This window comes from Sorex araneus, chromosome 1, assembly GCF_027595985.1.
Source record: "Sorex araneus isolate mSorAra2 chromosome 1, mSorAra2.pri, whole genome shotgun sequence".
Taxonomy (NCBI): domain Eukaryota; kingdom Metazoa; phylum Chordata; class Mammalia; order Eulipotyphla; family Soricidae; genus Sorex; species Sorex araneus.
The window spans coordinates 61162355-61186131 of record NC_073302.1 but is presented as its reverse complement, the minus strand read 5'-3'; the positions used below and the strand labels follow the sequence as shown (position 1 = coordinate 61186131).

The 23777-nt window shown below is 33.9% G+C and overlaps 1 pseudogene; it reads right to left on the bottom strand.

The window, feature by feature from the left end:
• Positions 1-12095: 12095 nt before the first annotated feature.
• Positions 12096-12337, bottom strand: LOC101542711 (protein FAM229B-like; annotated as a pseudogene).
• Between the last annotated feature and the right edge of the window lie 11440 nt (positions 12338-23777).

The window sequence follows — 23777 nt, the reverse complement described above, 5'->3', positions numbered from 1 at the left end:
GCTTTCTTCTGTACTACATTAGAATATGTGAACAAACTTTAATGCCAACATGTAAAATAATGATTAATGTGAGTTACTTGATGCCTGAAACTAAAAAAAAAATTTCATACTTATGAAATAGTTATTGATACTCTGATTCAAATTCTTTATAAATTTATATTGCAGTGCTAATTTTTTAAGGCTAGTTTGTGTAATTCTCCCACAACAAACCACTTATTTGGATGGAGGATTTAATAGAAAACTGGAATTTCCAAAAGTAAGATGATCTTTCACCTTATAAAAAGAGATGTCTCATATATGCTTAAAGTAAAAAATAAAGAATGGAATAATTTCAACAACATTATTTAACTGTGAATTTAAAAGGGCAAATAATATAAAGGATAATAAAAGTGGAGAAGCTAAGTTATATGAAGATATTTATTGAAATAAACTATAGAGGCAGATGTCTTGCACTGAAGCTATATCAACTAATCCATAGTGGGGGAGATCAGAAAGAGTTCTTAAACTTTTTGTGTCTTTTACCTCTAGTGTAAAATATGAATTTAGGACCATGTGTTTAACTATAGGGATTAAATGTGTTAATATTCATAAAGTATTTATAAACCTTTTATGCATATCCTATATCTGTATTTAATAAAAAGACTTGTATAGTTTAAAGAGATGCTCCAGACAAAATATAAAAATTGGAAAATTTGTTTTGGTAGTAATTGTAAATTTTATAAAACAAACTTTGTACTTATGACACATAGAGTCATAAACAACAATGTTGAGTAGGCATAGATAAATTAGGTCAATGATCCACTCATTCCCTCAAATTTTCTGCAACTTTACTTTCTTTCCAGCTATATCACCCCTGACTCAGGAGTCAATATAGCTTCAACCACCAAAAGCATAATACTTAAAATATGGAATCTATCTGAGCTCTCATATAATTTTCATTGAAATCATAGTACTTAAGGGATACTATGAATTTACTATATCAAATCCAATATATGTGCAGTATGAAATAAGCAAAATAAAAACTATTAGATAGGGATTTTGAGTATTCTAGAAAAAAAATCACTGATGCCTCGCAGCAACAATATTATGTTGATATTCTTCTACTGAACACTATACTAATACAATAAAGACTTGTTATGGAGTGTTCTATTCATGTTTTTGTCTGTTGTAGTCAAAATATCAAAGTATATTTTTGCAGATGGGGGCAATACATGACTTCATATTTAATAAATTGTCTCAAAAGGAACTAATTTGGTTGAAAGAATTCAAGGATATAGCTTCTGAATATGTTTCAATAATATATCATATTTCACTTAGCTGATTCAGGTGTGATTTCTGGCACAGCATAAAGTCTTCTCCCGCTACAGGCTGGAGTAATTTCTGAGTACAGTATCAGGAGTAAGCTCTAAACTTTGCCTCATATGGTCCAAAACCAAACATACAAAAATATCATGCATAATTGAAAACAATATTTTAAGGATATAAAAAAACTAAGTTCAAAATAACAAATTAAATGACAGTTCCACATGAATACTATTCAGTCCATCAAGGGATTTTTAAAAATTTATCTATCTTTAAATTTAAAAAAGGACTTGTAGGCAGGATGTTTATGAATTTAGCCAGAGTTAGCATCTCATGCACAAGAAATAGAAAAATTTGTTATTTTCTTGAATTGAAGTGCCCTTTGTAGAAATGGGAATGGTGTATTCCAGTGCCAATTTTACATTCTTGTGTTTCCTCTAGTTTGCCATAATTACTCTGTCTTCTTTCTTAACTCAAGATTTTCCTCCCATGATCAGAGATCTCCAATGTAATCTCACCGCCCCCAAGACTCAAAGAAGAAACCAATTTGATGGAATTTCCTTGTTCTCATTCTCAGGGAGACTAGAACTTCAAATATAAAGTAAAAACTGGAGAAACTGACTGCTAGACTGAACAGCACCACTAAAACTTAGTTTTTATGCATTATATGACATCACTATTGTTTTGTTTTCTTTCTGGAATATGTCCAATAAAATTCAGTGTAATTAAAGTAACATATTGGTAAAAAGTCATTCTCAATTGGATACAAGTATAGATAGATATTTAACAAAAGATAAAAAAAATATTTAAAAGTATACTCCTCCTGAACAAAGAAACAGAGTGTAAATTATGTAATTTTATAAACCATTTCTTTTTACCCTATATAATTGACATCTATTTTAATTTTAACATTTTATATACACTATTAAATATTAGCATAATGAAAATAAATCCTGATCAGATTGCTTTGTTGTAGCACATTATGATTATCATCATCATTATTATCATTAGTATTTGACTACTATGAGCCATACTTGGTCATTCTCAGTTCTTGCTCTTGGCTCTGTGCTGAGGAATCACACCTTCCTTGTTCAAATATATGTATACAGTTCTTGAGGAATCAAACTGGGGTCAGCCACAACCAAGTGCCTTAAACCATCTCTGTGGCATTACCTTTTGTATATTTTCATTTATACTATTCCCCAAGAATAAACAAAATCTTGAGAATAGCTTGTAATTCTCACAATATTTAGAGAGAGATTTTGAGGGTTTCTTTATATTTTGTTTCTGACTCATTTGTTTCAAATAATAATATAAATATAGTACTCTATAGTTTTATACTAATAACATTCATAAACCAATATAAATATGAAAATATTTGAAAAGTCAAAAACAATCCTGAGTCTTTCATGGATTGATATCAATAAAAGGAAAGTGCAAAGTTATCTAATATTATAGAGAAAACTCAAAATATTACCTGTGGGAATAAAGTTATATTTAAATATTACTGAAAAATAAATTTCACAAATTGCATTTTGTTCTAAAATCTATTTTGAGAGGGTCACATATGTTAATAAGCATTGTTAATGTATTTTAGCAACTTTCACAATTTTCCTAATTTATTTCATATAGTTCCACAATGAAAAAAGTTATTTAACAATCTAACTCAGTTCATATTCAATAAGGCCTAACCCCATTTAAAATAACAACTTTTTTTGGTATCATTTATCTTATTATTTTGTTTCAGTGTTATGAAAGCTGCAGAAGACATTTTCTTAAAAGTGAAAAAGACATTGATTTCATGTTGTCAAAAAATAAAATATCTAACCTCTCAGACTGAAAAAAGGCAGAGTGGATCTGGTAATCATAAATAGTGAATAATAAGATACTGGAATGTTACAAAGTAATGAATATTTTTTCCAAATTACCAGTAGAATTGCAGTATCCAACAATCTAAAAATACTAATTATTTTTTCATGTTTCAAGTGCACTCTATTGGCTATTGCTTTTAATAGGAAATAAACTTAAATTTAAAATTAAAGTTATTAAACTTGAAGAAAAACTAGATTCATTTCATGCAATTCTTCTCCAGGGTCATTAAAAAATCATGCTAACTTCATAAATATGCGTTACTGGTGCTCTATTTTTAATGCAACAAAAAAAATTTGTAGTAAAAGTATGGTGGTTCATATCTGCAAAACTGTTTCTATTATCTATCAAAAAGAGTAGTGGAAAAAACATTTTTTATTATCTTACGTTTTAAGTAGAAAAGTATGTCACCTATCCAATTTTCAAGACTTCTTGCTGTAGGGTGAATGCTTTTGCTTTTCAATCACTGCTTCTCCAACTGGTGGATAGTAGAAACAGAAAACATGCAAACTCAGAATTGACATGCTTTTCAGTATCTGAGACAGAATGTTTCTCTGCCTATCAGTTCAGGCAGAACATATAATTATTTTCACATCTCCTAGGAGTAGTCCTTTCAGTGTTATATTTTCTTAATGCTGTGAGTTTCCAATGACAAGAGAAAAAAGGAGGATAAAACACATTTGGGAACTGTCATTTGCAGTCAGTTCTTTGAAACTAATTTTAGAATGACTTTTAAATTCTGCAAAACATTTATCAGGCAATACTCTTGATGGAGAAAACAGTTATTTCTCAGTTAAATTTGCCATAAAGTTTTCTCAACTCTTTGTCTTGTATTTGACAGGCTATTTTTAGGAATGCTATAACCATATGGAAGAAATCTAGAAATGCAGTTACTGTCCTAAAATAACTTTTGTTAGTGTGTTCTTGTCCAACTTTAAAATGATATTAGTAATTGAGGTGTTGACTATAATTTGTCTACTAATATAGATAAAAATTAAAAATACATCATTACCATCTTTGGGACTCAATTTTAAACTAGAAAATGAATGATACTGGTATGCCATGAAAACTCTTTACTCTGTTAGTAACGAAGTTCATGGCAGGTTACTGAGGGCAATTCAAAATAAGATGTCTTAAGTGAAGTGAGAGCAGTTAACACCATAGAAATAAAACTATGCTAATGTGTTTTGAAACATAATTAACATATGTAATTTAAATAGAGGTAGTAAAACTGTAACTTACTTGCACAGCTATTTCAAATCCATTCACCTAATGCTTGCTGATACATATTTTTAATTACAAAAATTTTACTAGAGATCACACAGTAGAAAAAGAGCAATGTGATTTTCTAGTTTATTAATAGAATATACATAGCTAGTACTTAAAATATAAAAGAAACACAATGATGTAAACTCTTAATATTCTATATTCTTAAGACTTTGTCATGGGCCTAGGAAGATTTAATCAAAGAATGGAGCTAATTTATATAACTCCTGGCATCTGTCTCTGAGGATGAAACCTGACCATTTATTTTTAAAAAATTCTATCGGCTGTGAGAACTGCTAAATAGTTATGTAATTAGGAATAATTCTAGAGACATAGCCAGGGGTTAAATTAGAAGCAGTCACAGAGATTTTGAAATTTAAAATTTTATTTCTATAGCCTCTTCACTGATACCAAGAAGAATAAGTTTAACAATTATTATTGACATAACACCATTTGGCATAACACCATTATAGCTAAAATTATTTGTAGAACTTTAGCATTAGATTCAGCATGTTATACCCAATCTGCAGTCATTCTCTTGCCTGGATTGGTTTCCTATCACCTTTATTCATAAATACAATTTCACCATGTCAGCCACTCATAAAGAACCAATATCCTATACGATTAAAAAATTCTATGAATCTGAGTATGTACGTTGTACTAACAAACATAGTTATTTCAAAGAATTAGCTTTTTGCACAATAGTTTATTATAATGGAAGCCTTCTAAATATCTTTTATATGATAACATATATTTTTCTATCAGAAATATATCTAAATAAAATAAATTTCTCCTATTAAGGTACATCTACTTTGCTTGATCTTGTAAGTCATTGACATGTATGTTTCATTAACATCTCTATTCCCTCAATGATGCAACATAATGACATAGGAAGCAAAGAAAACTTCTAATGATATTTTATAGATATGAAATATCTATAAATACCGCATTATATGCTACTTCCCATGATTCTCAACAAATAACAAGAAAGAAATATAACTGTCATCCGTTGCTCATCGATTTGTTTGAACGGGCACCAGTAACATCTCTCACTGAGAGACTTATTGTTACTGTTTTCGGAATATCCAATATGCACAGGTAGCTTGCCAGACTTTAACATGGGGGCTCCATACTCTCAGTAGCTTGCTGGGCTGTCCAAGAGGGGCGGAGGAATCGAACACGAGTTGGCCAGGTGAAAGGCGAAAGCCCAAACGCTGTGCTATAGCTCCAGCCCAAGAAATATAACAGTAAGGAAAAATTTAGCACGTGAGATTACGTTATAAATCTTAGATATAAGAATATGATACCAAATTTGGCAACTTTACTACAGCTGCAAACTTTTTTGCCAGTAAGAAAGAAATTAGCTAATAGAGCAGGATAATAAAAAAAAATCCATACAAAATTTAAAATACGGATTATATGGCTAAATTCAGTATATTTATTATAGCTATCCCCAAATTATGTGATGGGTAGAAAAATTATGTGTAACCGAGTATGACTATTGTTAATAGTAGAAGCTTTCAGAAGTATATAGTATTTATTGTTGAATAAAGTAACCTCCAATTGTCGACTTCTTACAGCTTCTGTTGTCATATAATTATTTGAACCCAGAGATGACCAGGAACACACTGAATTGTTTAGTTTCCCTCAAACGTCATACAGAAATATCTACTGAGACAAACAAATACAGAGTGGTCTTGGTCAATTAATATTTGAGACTAGGTCAAGTGATAGATGTCAAATGACATAAAAGCATAGAAATGAAACAGACAGGTGTAATCTAATAGGCATATATTGGATTAATATGCTATAAAATGCTTCCATATTTAGATTTAACCCCAAAGAAATGAAGGTGGGTAATTCTTCACAGTTTGAAAGACACTTTAACTTTATGAGTCCTTTTTGTATTTTGTACCAGAGAGGTAATGAGCCTAAGTGGCATCATCTAAGGAGAGTGTCCACGGATAGCTTGCAGTTGAGCTTAAATAGTGTGGCTTTAAGAAATAGTCACTGAATAAAATGAACATATTACAGTTTATGCCATGGCTAGCCTCAGACATGAACTAGGTTCATTTGAGACAGCGATTATCTCCTAGACATACTTGAAGGGAGTTTAAAATATTAAGAGATATCTGTGCTTAAAGTAAATAAAATAGATGGGAGCTAGAATAATCCATTAAAATTTTAATCATACTTTGTGTAATAGACTACCTTCTTGAAAACAGATCAAAAGCTGTAATTGGAAATTTGCAGAAAGTATATAGATAGAAAATGAAAGAAGCACTTCATCACAGAGTATGTTAGTTGGCTGAAGAGTTTATAAAAAGGTGATCAATTTTTATTGTCTGATTGGCTATGATTAGAAAGTTATTAGAAAGAGTTAATGAAGGTTTCAGATAAAAATTATTGCAGCAATATAATATTCTTTACAGGGCTTTTAGGTATTTATTTTTTTTGGGGGGGGGGCTTCCACCTGATAGTGTTTAGGGCCAACTCCTGGCTCAGGAACTACTTCTGGCAGAGCTCGGGGGACCATATGGGATGGCAGGTACCAAACCGAGGTTAGTCATATGAAAGACAAGTGTGTTATGCACTGTACTATTATTCTAGCCCCTTATTATTCTACCTTTGAAACTTTCAAATCTAGTCTTGATCTGAGTCATATTTTGAGAATAGAAAGGTGAGTGGTGTTCAAGCAGTCTGTTATGAGGGATAGAATATATATAAGATAAAAATTTAAAATCTTATATAATCTGACATCAAAAATACTTTCAAGAAACAATTTTTGTATCTAAATTATCAAATATATCCTGAAGGTATTGAAAATGCACTGTTTTTTACCATATAATAAAGGCCAAATAAAATTTAATCTTAAATTCTGGATAGTTTTAAATATTTGAAGAACTTGAATAGTCAGGAACAAATGTCTATAAGCTACATTCGTACTGTCCACCTTAAAAGTAATTTTCTGTTCAAATGTTTATGGTAACCAGAAAACCATATTTCATAAATTTAGTAAATAAAAATTTCAAAATATAAATTAATTTGCTATTTTCTAATGAGACTTTAAATATTTATCATATAAAGTGTTAACAGAGATAAAATAGAGATAAACTTTAAGTATAAATAGATTTAGATAAAAAATAAAGCCTTTACTAAATGTTAAAGCACTGTAGCACTGTCGTCCCATTGTTCATCGATTTGCTTGAGAGGGCACTAGTAACGTCTTTATGTGAGACTTGTTGTTACTGTTTTTAGCATATCAAATATGCCATGGGTAGCTTACCAGGCTCTGCCATGGGGGCTGGATACTCTTGGTAGCTTGCCAGGCTCTCCAAGAGGGGCAGAAAAATCGAACCTGGGTCGGTCGCATGCAAGACAAACACCCTACCCACTGTGCTATCGCTCCAGTCCAAATGTTAAAGACATTGAATAATTAATCTATATTTCATAAATTTTTAAGGGGATTTTAGGTTGTTGGCTTAATATTAGCCTGTGCTATGAGCTTACTCCTTATTTTTTTTCTAGGAAAATTTCAATGTTCTTAGTGTCTGAGTGAGATGCTCATATTCACAGATTTAAACAGAACTATCATTTTTTTTCATTTTTGTTTGGGGGCCATGCTCTGCGATGTTCAGGTGTAACTGCAGGCTCCACACTTAGGACCTAGTCCTGGTGGTGTTGGGGGGCCATATGGCATGCCCTGGACCAAACTCAGTTCTGCTGGGTGCAAGGTAAGCACCCTAGCTGCTCTGTCATCCAGCCCTGAGATATATATTTTTATTGATCAATTTGGATGTTATAAAAGTACTAGTATTTATGTGAGAATCCCAGAAAACTAATACCTTTAAAGAAAACAGAACTAGAACAAGTAAAGAGCTGTTAACTCAAAAACTAACTAACTAAATAAATAAAGGGGAAAAAGAAAAGAAAAAAGGCTCAGAAAGAAAACTGCCATCCTGAACAATTGAAAGGCATTAGAAAAACAAAGACCCTCCCAGTCAGACTGAAACATGGTTTTACTTTCCAGAGAATTCTGAAAAAAATAGTTTAAGAATACAATAGTCAGAGACTAGTATCTTTTTTTATGTCATTATTTGAACCTCTGAGGACTACAGTGTGGTCATTGAGGATAAAGGTATAGTTGAGGAAAACAATTGGTATTGTTTGTAAGTCTAAGACCAGCTAGCATCAGTAGCGGCTATGAATGTCAGTTGGCTAATTAACCATGCCTACATTTCCAGGTAAAGAGATTAGATTGAAATTATTTTTGTGGGGAGTCGAGAAGACTCAGTGGTGCACACAGCTTACGCCTGGCCCTTAGCGAAGGGACCACTATTGGCGGGGATCGGGAGACCATATGTGGTGCTGGAAATTGAACACAGGTCAACTGGGCGCAAGGCAGGCACCCTATAAGCAGTAATAAGGTTTGAACTATCAGTTGATAATGAAGAGATCATACCAAGCAATATATTGTGTTGAACATTGATATTTTTTAGTCAGACACCATTTGCACAAGGACTTACTGCTTTATTACAGACAATCTTCTGTTTTTTTAAATAATGCTATATTTGCCTCATCTGTAGTAAGCCACCTTGCCCAAAGGTTTTAATTTTCTGGAGTGGTTTATTCTATAACTGGTATTAGTGGGAATGTAACATGTAACAGTATAAAGGCTTAGTTACTTAAGACCAATACAGAATATTCCAGTGAGCTGTTAATTCCTTTGCTCTTTGGATAGTTATCCTTACAGTATAAATACAGGTTAAAATGTGGTCTCAAGTAAATACTTTGGATACCAAACTCTATTCTCAGCTGCTAGAAAACTCAATTGTCATTAAGTAATGTTACAATTCTATGCCCGTGAGCATTGCCTATGAAAGCTTTCGTTAGAAGTATATTTTATGAAGATATCACAGCTGGTATCTCCTTTAACTTTTAAAGTAAGTCCCTGTTTGAGATTCCTTGGCCTGATTAGAAGCAGAGCAAGGAGTTTAGTGCATTGGAAAAGAACTGTGACACAAATATGTCACATTAAAAAGAAGATACATAATTAGTTTTTACTTAGTTGTCATTTTAAAATCCATGAAAGTCAGAATCTCATTTATGCTTATTCATGTATTATTTACTTCTTGATAAATCACTAACATACCAGGAGGATGGAATATAATTTTATGAAAATTTCTTTTTATCCCTGGTATCCTATTTGGTCTCCTGAGCACTGACAGGAGTGATTTTTGAGCACAGAGACAAGTTAAGTCCTAAACACTGTATGGTCCAAAAACAACTAAATATGGCCCCAAAGCAACAACAAAAGGAAATTTCTTTTTAGAAAAAGAGTAAAGGGTAGAGAGGGTAAACAGGAAATAGGATGGAGCAGGAGGAAGAAAAAGGTAATAAATAAATGTAATATATTTGCATTAGAAACTTGTGTTTATTATTTTATTGATGTTTACTCTACTGTGTTCTCCTACAGATCAAGAAAGGATGATTAAATTTCAGGAGAAATTTCAATTAACATCCTTTTTGATAGCATTAATAGCATACTGACTTTAGTATTTGTCATTCACTGTTTATCAGAAATCTAAAAAAGTAATCAAATTGTCATTTTTCCAAAAATATAAAACTAGTGAACTGGCATATGAAAAGATGTTCAAAACCATTATTTGTCAGGGTCAAGTAAGTCAAATCATATTACAATGATTTAATTTAATATGAATACTAACAAAAAATTAAAAAATACAAGTATTGGCAAGATATATTTAAAAGAGAAACTTTGTGTTTGGTTGACAATGAAAATTCACGTGGCTTTTGTGGAAAACAGTATGGAAGTAATTCAAAATTAGGAACGTAGATACCATCTGATCCATTAGTCCTATGTCTGGGTATATAGCCAAATGATACAAATGTATTATGTCAAAAATATGTGGTTTTGGCACATTTATCATTCTAATGTATGATCATACATTCATACACACATAGCATATACTTTAACTTAAAAAAGAAGAAAATTATGTCTTGTGTACCTTCTGTGGCTGGAGCGATAGCACAGCGGTTAGGCGTTTGCCTTTCACGTGGCCAACCCGAGTTCTATTCCTCCGCCCCTCTTGGAGAGCCCAGCAAGCTACCAAGAGTATCGAGCCTGCATGGCAGAGCCTGACAATCTACCTGTGCATATTGGATATGCCAAAAAACAGTAACAATAAGTCTCTCAATGAGAGACGTTACTGGTGCCCGCTTGAACAAATCAATGAGCAACGGGATGACAGTGTGTGTGTACCTTCTATGACTGGAAAGAATTTTTCAAATTTAAATAGACTCTGCATGGAAATAAGTAATACTGCATGATCTCACTTGCATGCACAATTTTAAAAAGATGAACTTGTAACCAGAGATATAGGACAGAGGATAAAACACCTGCCTTGAATGCAACCTACCCCATTTGATCTATGGCATCACATGTGGTCCACCGAGCATAGAGGAAATAGTGGCCCCTTTGAACCTTGTACGTTTCCCTCACCCCTTAACAAACAAACAACCAAACAAAATATCAAGTTCATGGAAGTGAAAAGTAGAATGGTAATTTCCAGGGGCTGGGGAAAAGGAAGATGAATAGGAAAATACTAGTGAAATGATACAGATATTTTCTTAAGTAGCTTGAATAAACTCTTGTTATCTAGTAAGGGGTGTAATGGCCATAATATAACATTTTTAATTAACATATTTTGGTCATTCTCATATTTCATAATTTTAATGAGAAAAAAATGTCAATTTTGGTCAGGACCACTATTTGTGTAGAGGTTGCATACAGATAAGTTTTCTTAAAGTATGCTAGATTGCACTCATATCCAAAGATTTGAATGCCTGCTTTGTTGACACTCTAAATTAGTCCGAATTGAGTATAGGTGTGTGCCAAGGAACAGTTCTCCAGTTGCTTAGGGGCTATTCCTGCCTCTCTGCTCAAGAGCGACCCCTGGCATTGTTTGAGGGCCCATATGTGGAGCAGAGGATTCAAACTAAGTGTGATGGGATGTAAGACAAATGTCTTAAACACTGTACTATCTCTCTAGCTCCTAAAATCTACTTTCAAGAGATTAAAATAAATTTTAAAGTATTTGATGTTATCTTTTTGTTTAAAGATGAGATAATAGATTCAGGAGGAATTAGTGATTCTTTTCATTAATGACAGGCCTTACAGCGTCTTTTCTAATGCAGAATTTTTGAGCAGTAGAAGTATTGCATACTGCATATTGTCTCTTTAAAGTAATGATAATTAGCAGAAAATATTTTCTCATCATGGCACAAAAACTCACGGACAAAATTATATTTATATTATAAGGCTCTTTGTTGAGTGAATAAGCATTAATTTAAAATGACTGCATCACTGTATCACTGTCATCCCATTGTTCATCAATTTGCTCGAGGGGCACCAGTAACATCGCCATCTGTCCCTATCACGTGCTAGTGTAGCCCGATGATGTATTGGGGGCTCTTTCAGGATCAGGGGAATGAGGACCCTCATTGTCACTGTTTTGGGCATATCAAGTACACCACAGGTAGCTTGCCAGGCTCTGCCGTACAGGCGGGATACTCTCATTTGCTTGCTGGGCCCTATAAGAGGCATGGAGGTTTTTCCCTCTACAAAAAGACTTATGATGCTATTTAGAATGCATTGCCTTGTCGCTTTGTACAGGTGGTTTTCTCATTGTTGCACAGACAGTAATGGAAACATCGGTTATTGTAAGGCAATAACTTCCAGGGCATCTTCGGAGTTGTCAAGTTGGTGACATCTCTTTCCTGTTAGAGGCAGCACTGGTGCTCACCCTAGTCTCCAGTCCATTTGAAGAATCTCCTCCTTCACTGGAAACCTCCTTGGCTGGGTCCCAAACCCTAAAGGCATAATTCTCACACACACACACACACACACACACACACACACACACACACACACACACACACACATGGCTGCTTCTGATTCCCATAGAGTGAGTAAGTCAACTATTTCTACTGGCCTTCCGTAAAAGACTGCCTGGCCTCTGGTGCTGACAATACTCAAAGATGTTGACGAGGCAGCGAAGATCTTCCATCCAGAGACCCAGTCACTATAGTTGTTTCAAATAACAACCCAGCAAAATTGAGTTCATAGTAGTGGAACTATGGACAGCTGGTGTAAGTTAAGACATACAAAGTAAATGTATTCAGACCTAAAATAAGCTATGATACTGTTCAACTAACTTGAAATGTGTCTTGTAGCTCAGGCTGCTCTTTGGAATCCACTGGGGGTGTAATCCTGCTGTCCTTGCTTTTGTTAATGCTCATATAATTCACATTAGCATTTCTAAAAGTTCAGGGTATAGGAACTGTGGGTGATTTTTCTCCGCTTCCTTAATTCTCTGTAGCTTTATAATCAGAGATATTTAGCAACAGATTCTCACTAAGAAGGGGGCATTTTACAAAGAAATAAGGGAGCTGCAGGGAAGCCGAGCTCTGACTGCAGGGATCGCTGTGTGCTGTGCCATGTGATGCAGTGCTCAGATAGGGTACCAGCTGCCTGGAATCACCTCAGGGCTGTAGGCTGTGGGAAGAGAGCCCTATTGGCCATGTGTACACCTGATAGGCTGTGTGAGAGTAATGCCTTCCAGCCCAGCAATTCCTGTTCCAGTATATACTAGATGCAATCAGTACAGTCCTATAGAAGCAACTTAAAATCTGCCAAAATAGGTCAGTTACTTCATTCTTTGTCCATCATTAATCACAGGAGATACTGTTAAAGCCTCAAAGGTCCTACGAAAATTATGCAAAAGCCTACCTACTCTTAAAGGTTCTGTCATAATTCCTCATTTGATAAAAGTCATTACATAAAATTTTTCATAAAATAAAACATTTTCACAAGTTATATCTTTCATTGAAAAACCAATACTTGGAGAGCCTAGAATCAAATATAAACTGATTGTTGCATGCTACTACACAATACACTTTATATCTTCAACTTAATATTTCTCATGAATAATGAGAAAAAATCCATAGGTTGCTTTTCTTAGTTAAACTTCCATAGATTGTTTTGCTTAGCTAACTGAAGCCATCTTTGAAATACATTTAGTATTGATGATTGAAAAGATGAAAGTAATGTAACCCTTAAATTGGACAGAGATGTCTCTGTTATCTTGAGAGCATAATGTGTATGTCCTGGGGCCCAAGGACCCTCATGACCCTCTGAGTACCACTGGCTGTGGTGCTGGTGGTCATTCTCACTGCGTGGCCCAGTCGCTCTGTATTCTTGGCCTTACAATAGAACTTCTAGGTCCTCTTGGTCAAATATCAGCAGAAGTAGCCTCAGGGTTCCTAAGAGTTTCTTGTGAACACCCAAATCTTTTACAAAAGAATAGAATACAACAAAACTTCACTCTTAAAGCAAAATATTGCTCTTCATCTTTCTGATGAATGTGCCTGAAATTTGCATGACACCTGAGTTCAACATATTTATTTTTTTCATGAGGTTTTGCTATACTGGAATAAAAATTTTACTAGGTAAAATGCAAGTACTGTTCTAAAGAATAAATGTTAAATTTCTTTTAAAACTTGCATGGCACCCACAAAATAAGAGACAAAATGAAAAAAAGTATACTTAAGCTTTTCATTTTTTCTTCTGCAAGAGAGATATAGCTATTTTTTTCCATTGAGTGTTTTAGTCCTCTAGAAAATAAATGCAATGCATCCTATATTAGGCTAGTCATATATAAGTTACTGGTAGAATAATATGACTGTAATGGCTTAACTCACTCTGAGTCACTGTCACTGTCATCCCCTTGCTCATCCATTGGTTCGAGCGGGCACCACTAATGTCTCTCATTGTGAGACTTGTTGTTACTGTTTTTGGCATATCAAATATGGCACGGGTAGCTTGCCAGGCTCTGCCGTGCAGGCGAGATACTCTCAGTAGCTTGCCACGCTCTTCTAGAGGGGTGGAGGAATCGAACATGGGTCGGCCGTGTGAAAGGCGAACACCCTACCGCTGTGTTATTTCTCATTCCCCAACTCACTCTGAGTACTTTGAATATTTATAACAATAAAGAGCCTTTGTCTTAGTGTGAACAGGAACATTTGGTTGCTTATTGATCTTTTTTTCTAAGTTATGAAACTAGTGACTCTACCTGGATTTTGGTCAGCAGGTCAACACTTTGTGTTCCTAACTGACTTGGAGCAGTGTACTCCTGTTTCCTTAGCTTTCCATTCTACTTTTGCCTGTGTTCTCAAGGTAGTGAAAGATAGTATAAGACATTTCATATCTAATAAGTATTTTCTTGATCAAACAAAACAAAACAAAAACAGGCAAGCAAATAAAACTGAAATAGTCATCAAAGCAACTTTCAAAGCTGTATCAAGAATACTCTTCAAAAGGATTCAACACTAAACCATGATGCCATTTGCTAGTAGTAAAAGGACTTCTTATTATTTAAATTTGCTTTGTGTTCAAAGGTCTTATATAAAGATCATCTAACATTATGAAAGTGTTTTTGATCTCCAAACATATGTAAAATGAGTTACCCATTTATAGTATAGCATAGTTTTGTTTTCTTGAACTGATTTGATAAGTTAGCTGTTGTTCTCTTTTGAGTCATGGCTCCTACTATATTTCTAATTTAGCCTCATGAATAATTTTCTGACCACATTAAATACAAGGACTAGAAAATTTATGTATATACATATATACTCATGTATATATACATACATATATGGTCATACACACACACAGAGAGAGAGAGTAAAAAATAGATGTCATTTATTATTTCACTGTTAGTTCTTTTTCCTATTCTCTTTTTCACTGAATAGTGATATGATGTTTAGAATAACTGACATTACATTGTATCCAGAGATGGCAAGAAGAAAAAATCAAGACCAACAATAAAATAATGACTGAGCCAAAAGATAGAAAGGAAAAATACCAAATAGTTGAATAACAAATACTGTATGTTTTCTATTTTCAAATTTCTCATAAAGTAACCTTGCATCTTATTTGTTCTTTAGGATAGCAATAATCAAATTTTCTGTTATTTGCAACTGATTATATAATTTATTGATTTTATTTGCTGCTAAGGTTCCAGCAATTATACTTAGACTTGATATTGAGTTCCAAAGAAAGCATACAGTATTATGTAGTTAATACCAGAATTAAAGAAAATCTCTGGACTCAATTTATCAAATAATTGATTCAAGATTATTGTATTCTACTTTGGAGTCAGGGATACAATTATGTTCTTGCTCGGAAAAGGGTCACTAACTGTGTAACTCTAAAGAAACTAATGACTGATCAAAGTAAATATGCAAATGCTACTATTAATCTTCAGAGATTTTAATTATTCATCCAGTGCAATTTGGCATATTTAATTAAGCTAAAATTTGTAATAGCATTATTAGATTTTTGATTGGATAATAACAATAAACATTAAAGTGAAAAATTATATCTTCTTTTGGCCCCGGCAGCCAAAAACCTCCAGAACCCAGCCGCAGCCATGCTCAAGGCCACTCTCCACACGTGTGGATGAGCCTCACCCATGTAGGAATTGGCAGAGGAACCCAGGTATACGGGAGCTATGGCTGAGATCTCCAAGCCTGCTCAGATTGTGACTGAGCCTCCTCCATCCAGATCCTCCGTTTTCCAGAAGCTTGGGAGTCACACCCACAAACTGCCCCTGGCACCATGCAATCTCATCAATGGCCAAGATCCAGAGACTATAAAGCAAAGCTCCTGGAAGAGAATGATGCAGAATCTCGCACAGCAGAGCCTGGCAAGGTACCCGTGGCATATTCAATATGCCAAAGACAGTGACAATAATGGGCCTCATTCCTCTGACCCTGAATGTGACGGGACAAATGGAGATGTTACTGGCGCCCACTGCTCAAGCAAACTGATGAACAATGGAAAGACAGTGATACAGTGATAGAGTGATAAATATAAAAACATATGCGGAAGTTGCAAATATTTCAGTAAGCTATTTTAAGTGATTTGCATAAAGTAATGACACACATCTTAAGACATTCTGCTCCAACAGTTTTTTATCAGTAGGATAAAAAAGCATGAAAGATTGATTGCAAAATTAATTGAAATTCATATAAAGGTAACATCACTAGCCAATGATCTGCATGTGTGGTCTTGAACAAGTCATGTCAAATGTATTTTTTTATTACTTTAATTCTAAAAGGGGTTTATAATAATTACTTCTTGCCTTACCAGAAGTGCTAAGAATAAAGTAGCAAAACTTAGCATGAACTGGGTATAAGGTATATAAATGTGTGTATATGTACACACACACATATATATACATATATACACACATATATATACCTTATATATGTATATATACACACATATATATGCTTAGAGATACTATATATATGCTTAGAGATACCTTATATATACACATACATACATATATATACATATATACATACATATGTATATCAAATATATATGTTTCATGCTCAGACAAAAGATATTTAATTATTATCTTATTTACTTATTTTAAAATTATCAATGGCATATTTAATAATAATGTTATAAAATATATAATTTGCAAATATTAATTGGAAATATATACTGCCTATTTTTTAAAATGATTAATAAATATGTGAATTTTGCATTATATTACTTTGCAATGTGTTAGTATCTGTTATGAGATTAGAAAAAATAAATCTGAATCTGTTTGTATAATATAACTAGATAAAACTCATTGAAATATTTATACATATCTGTTTGTATATGTATACTAGATAAAGCTCATTAAAATATTTATATATTACTTAACATCATTTGTAGGTAAGTCTAAGGGACAACATGGCAGCATAATTGAGCAAAATACTGAAAAAAATAAATCTTTACATGTATTGAAGTAAAGGACTGGGATATGACTCACTAAAAATGTGATTGCCTTGTATATAAGACCTAGATTAATCTCTGACTTTACTAAAATTTAATAAGTAAAAATAACTCAATTTCAGTTTAAAGAGATGCTAAATGGTCTTGAGTGCCTGTTCTGTTGGAGAACAGAATTTGATCCCCGGTAATATGTGCTTCCCTGAGTACTGCCATATCTGACCCCAGAACTGAGAGTAACCCCTAATCATCATGATGCATGTTCCCAAAACAACCAAAAAGTGCTTATGTAAACACCTTAAATTGGATTACATTTCAAGTTATCAATTATCAATAAAATTGTCTAACTTGAAATGAGAATAGATAGAGAGATATCATTAAATGAATTAGATAAATTTTACATGAATTCATTTTTTTAAATTTTAAGACAAGCTATGATATAATCAATTGAATAATATATAGTGGAAAATTAAACTGTCCTTAAAAACTGCCTGAAAAATGTTGATTATTTTTAACAAGTGAAATTAAAATTGAATATATTTCTAAAGGACTATGCTTAATAATTAGAAGAAATAAAGTCACTGTTGCTTCTTTCAAAGCTAATGCCATCGCCATCACAGTTACCTTTTATACTCACAAAACTGGTGACTAAAGACAAGCACTAATCTAACCTCTCTATTATTCTATCTTGTAAACGTTGCACTACAGAATCTAGTTACACATCAATTCTGTATCCTCAGTTATCATCAACACCAGCTGGATGATGCCCACATGTCATTGCTGAATTTATACATTAATATTGGGAGATTAATTTTGTCTTAATTCTGAAAAATTGAAAATTACCTAGACTATTAAGGCTGAGTACCATAACCTAGAAACTTTGTCTTGAGTGATCAGAGATATAACACAGTAGGTATGATGATTACTTTGCACACAGCTGATCTGGGATTAATCCCCAGCAACCTCTAGGAGTGACTGTTATCCACAGAACCAGAATTAACCCCTGAGTACAAATGAATGTGGCTCTCTCTTTCTCTCTCTCTCTCTCTCTCTTTCTCTCTCTCTTTCTCTCTCTCTCTCTCTCTCTCGCTCTCTCTCTCTTTCTCTCTCCCAAATGCATAACACTAAACGAGTCCAGGTGTTTCTGGCAGCATTATCCAGCATTGTATTCCTTAGACAAAAAAGGTGTGTAGAGGGCAAGAGTCATAGTGCAGTGGTAGGTGCTCACTTTGCACATAGTTAAGCCAGGTTTGGTCCTTGGCATCCTATATAGTAGTTACTCAGAATGATTTTTTGGGGGGATAAAAATATATCAAATTTAATTGACATAATAGAGTCATTTGATATTATACATACAGCTAATTTCCAATTCAGGAAATCTTTATATTTTTAACATAATCACATTTACCTTAGTACTTCTCGTGTATGTTGTAGCAAGATACTTCTGTTTGCTTTTGTACTTATATGACAAAAGATTATTCTTTAGTCTTGAGGTCTTGACATGATTTTGTTATAAACATTAGAATTTCCTAAATAGCTGGTAAAATTCACCTCTTTAATATATGTGCTGCCAAAGCGAGCACTAAAATTCACCTCTTTAAAATCAGTGATATACAGTCAATATTATGCTCAGGGGTGAACAACTGGTAACCTTTATCTGGAGATCGGACATAAAGTAAGGATGTGCACCATCACTACTCTTTCCAATATGTATTTGTAAGTGCTCATCATCGTAATCAGACAAGAAAAAGATACAAAAAGGATCCAAATTGGAGAGGTCCAATCACCTCAGGGTCCCTGCTGGAGAAGTTCTAATCAGGTCTTGCTTTCTGTATCCACAAGGTGGGTCAGACTTAGGACTAGTGGCTTTATAACTTCCCAGAAATTTCATTCCATGATGTGGGGAGAAAGGGGATCCTACCCTCGTCTACCTGCTTACATCACTATTTGCAATGCTGAGACTGAGTGTCTAAGTGGCAATCCTGAGATGCAAGTACTTAGCTTCTAAGATGCTCTGGTTATAAAGAACTGTGAAACCACTAGAAAATCTCTACTAGGACGAATCTGAAAAAAGTCTGGTTCTGCTCCCTGCAGAACTGTATACTCAGATATTGTCAGGGAAATGAATTAGGCTCACCTTGGAACAGCAAAGAAGCAAATCATGCAGCAGGACTCCTTGTTGGATGGCATGCTTTACAAGGATCAGAGGTTTATTTTTTTCTGGTCAGCTGTAGTGTGTTTTGTTAGCAATTAATAGTGAAATGTTAGTAAACACATCTATTAATTAGTCTACCAGTAGCAAGAAATCTTTATAGTTGCTCTTCACTGTCCCCAGTTGATTCTGGGAGCATTGGTTGAGGGATTAACCAGGAATCTTATCTCAGTTTATGCTAGTACGGAGAGTGGCTTCCATTGTGACATCCTTCAGCATTGCAATGAGCAAAATCATGAGTGGTCACCAATACAGCCTCTGCTGAGAATTCAGACCCAGTTTAATATCCTTTAGTTGTTTTTGTTTTGTTGTTGGGGTGAAGGGTGTTTTATTTTGTTTTCTTTTTTTTTTCAGTGCTGTGTTTAACTCATCATGTAAGACTGACATACCAGTTTTTATATATAACCTCCTTTTCCCTTAGTTATGGGTAAATTTCAATCCATTCAAATTATTTTTGGATTGCTACTTGTTCCTAATTGGGATTTCTTTCTTGGAGAAGGTATCCTGTAGGAATGTTTTTTCTTGGTCACAGTGGTAGAAGTTTGATGTTGTTTCAATTTAAATTAACTCATTTTTGTGTAGATTTGTTGTAATTGTGCGACTACATAATCACAAATTCTCCCCGTTTGGTCATCCTGTGTGGTGCTTCTTAAATTATTATCTATTTGGTCTTAAAACTTGACCTTTGACAATCTTAGAAATGCTTAGAAAATGCAGGATGAAATTAATTTAAAGAAAAATTTTGATGACACACTATTGAATTTTCTAGGCTTAGTTAATAAAAACAAATTGTTCCACCAAAGAATTTTGTAATATTCCTGATGAAAAGATTTACACTACTTAAAAAGTTATTTTACTAATGAAAAATAAAGTAGAATTAAATTTTAAAATAATATGCTGTATAAGAAGCTATCCTAACATGCCACAAGAACACTACTGTTAATTATTTTCTCATGACATACTTTGGCAATTTGGATCTCCCTATGAACTTTTTAAACCCAGTTATGATAAGAACCACTTTGAACCAATTGAAATAATTACTTTTCATTTTATTTAGGATCAACTAAGTTATAACTTTTTTGTAATATTTCATTATATCAATATTAAACTTTTGATACAAATTATCTTTAATAATAAAAGTAAAATTGAACTGCTAAATTAGAATATGAGTTTTAAGGTGTATAGGAATTTCACTACATTTAATTCTTTAAAGTATATTTATATTAAGTTTGTTTGTTTTTTTAAATTTTTGGTTAAGAATGCCTCACAACTGAATCTAATACACTATGATAAAAAGCCTAAACTTCAGGGGTTGGAGCGATAGCACAGCGGGCAGGGCGTTTGCCTTGCACGTGGCCGACCCGGGTTCGAATCCCAGCGTCCCATATGGTCCCCTGAGCACCGCCAGGGGTGATTCCTGAGTGAAGAGCCAGGAGTAACCCCTGTGCATCGCTGGGTGTGACCCAAAAACCAATAAAAAAAAAAGCCTAAACTTCAGATGAAAATCAAAGATTATTTGCCCTGTTTATTAGGTACAATTTAAGGTAAGAGATTAAGTTAAAGTAACAGTGATAACATGCTAAACACAAATACTCACTATTCAGGTGTATCACAATTTTTTATATCACAGTAGGTTTTATGTCGTAGAAAATTAATTTTATTTATAATATTGCTTTTTGGGTCATACCCGGCGATGCACAGGGGTTACTCCTGGCTCATGCACTCAGGAATTACTCCTGGAGATGCTTCAGAGACCATATGGGATGCTGGGAATCAAACCCGGGTTGGCTGAGTGCAAGGCAAATGCCCTTCCCGCTGTGTTATTGCTCCAGCCCCCAAAATTTATTATATTTTTATGAAAGTAAAAGCTCGATGAGAAATTCAACATTAAAAAACAATTTTAATCCAATAAAGAAAAGAAGTAGTACCTAACTTTATAACTTGCTAGTTGGAGCGTTATTGTGCTGTAGTAAATATTAATTTTGCTAGAAAAAAATTTAAGTTTTCTATTTGGAGGCATGTACTCCAGCACTTTCAAATATTTCCTTTGCTTGGTTTTGGTTCTTATTTAAAGACATGTTTATGTGTGTATATATATAAATTTTCCTTTTTGCAAAATAATGCACATAGTACATTAAATTATATATGTATATTTATTTTATTTTTAAATGTAGTTTGCATTAAACTCATATATTCTGAATATATTTTGTAATGTGCTAATGCATTATTAAGTTTTGTGTGTTGTTAGGGGTGTACTTATGTGAAATCTTTCTTCTAAAGGATAACTAATTTTTCATTATCATATGGCATTTTTATTAATAATTTTCTTTGTCTATGTTTTGTCTATTTTTTCTCACTCTTTTAGTTTTGTTTTTTGCACCTTTATTGAGGTATTATGATCTGTAGTACAGTTAATGATAGTGTTATGCATACAGCATTTCAATACCATACCCACCACCAGAATACCTCCCCTCCAGACTGTCTCTATGGCAGGAACTTTTCTTCTCTCTGTCTTTCGGTCTTTTTCTCTCACTCTCTCTCCTTTTGGGCATTATATTTTGCAATACAGATACTGAGAAGTTACCATGCTTGCTCCCTTAACCACTTTCAACGTGTAAATCTTAGAGTGAATATTTCCAACTATCTTTGTCAGTGATCTCTCCTCTATCCCAACTGACTTGGCCCACAGGACCTAAGGCACCCTTCCAACCATGGACCAATCTGCCTGGTCTTTGTTTCTACTGTCTTTGGGTATTAGTCTTTTACTATGTTTTTTGATTTCCCACGAAAAGGTCCAATAATTCTATGTCTATCCTACTTCTGATTCATTTCACTCAGCCCGATACTCTCCATGTCCATCCATTTATAAGTGAATTTCATTACTTCATTTTTCCTAACAACTACATAGTACTCCATTGTGTAGATGTACCATTGTTTCTTAATCCAATCATCCATTGTTGGCCATTCAGGTTATTTCCAGTTTCGAGCTATAATGAATAGTGCTGCAATAAACAGAAGTGCAGATAGCATTTCTGCTGTGTGCTTTTGGGCCCCCGGGGTATATTTCCAGAACTGGTATTGCTGGATCATATGGAGGCTCAATTTATAATTTTTTTGAGGAATTTTCATATTGTTTTCCAAAATGGCTGAACCATTTGGCACTCCAAGCCAATGAAAGAGTCCCTTTCTCCCCACCTCCATGCCAGCATTGGTGACTCTTTTTGATATGTGCCATTCTCTGTGGTGTAAGGTGATATGTTGTTGTTTTGATTTATATCTCCCTGATGATCAGTGATGTAGAGTGTTCTATTATGTGCCTTTTGGCAATTTATATTTCTTCTTTGAGAAAGTTCCTGTTCATTTCTTCTTCTCATTTTTTAATGGGGTGGATGGATTTTCTTGGGAAGTTCTATCAGTGCTGAAGACGTTGTTCATGTAAACTTTTCCAGTACTAGTAAACTAACCTCTGTGGAGTATCTCTACTTCTGTTGCCAGTGGTTATTTTGTTGCTTCCTTATATATATATCTTTCATACCATATATGAGAGATCATTATTTATCTATCCCATTCCATTTGACTTCATTCTTCTGTGTGATACCTTTTAGTTGTTTTTTTTTCTTTCTTTTTGTGTCACAACTTGTGATGCACTGGGGTTACTCCTGGATATTGTGCTCAAGAATCACCCCAATGGTGTTTGAGGGACCATATGGAATGCTGGGAATCAAACCCGGGTCAGCCGTGTGCAAGGCAAACATCTTACCCGCTGTGCTATTGTGTCAGCCTCTGTCCTTTAGTTTTATTGCTTTAATGTAATTACATGATTTTATTCTTACTGCTGTGTATTATTTCATTGTTTAAATAATTAAGGTTCTTGATCATTTCATCTGATCTGTAGTATATATTTGAGTTATTTCACTATTTTTGATAAGATATTAAGTACTGCAGTGAGAAAAGATATGCATATATCCTTTCAAATAAATGTTTTAGTGTTTGTGGGATATATGCCAAGAAGCGGTGTCCTTTTTTTTTCTTTTGGTGTTGCATTGTTAATTTTTCAAGAAATCTCTATATTACTTTTCACTGGGAATGACATTCCCATCCGTAGTGAATAAGGGTTCCTTTCTCACCATCTGCCAACATGATGCCAATGTTATCCTATACCAAAAGCAAATGAGATATTACTAAAAATAAGAAAATCAGGAGGGGCCGGAGCGATAGCACAGCGGGTAGGGCGTTTGCCTTGCACGCGGCCGACCC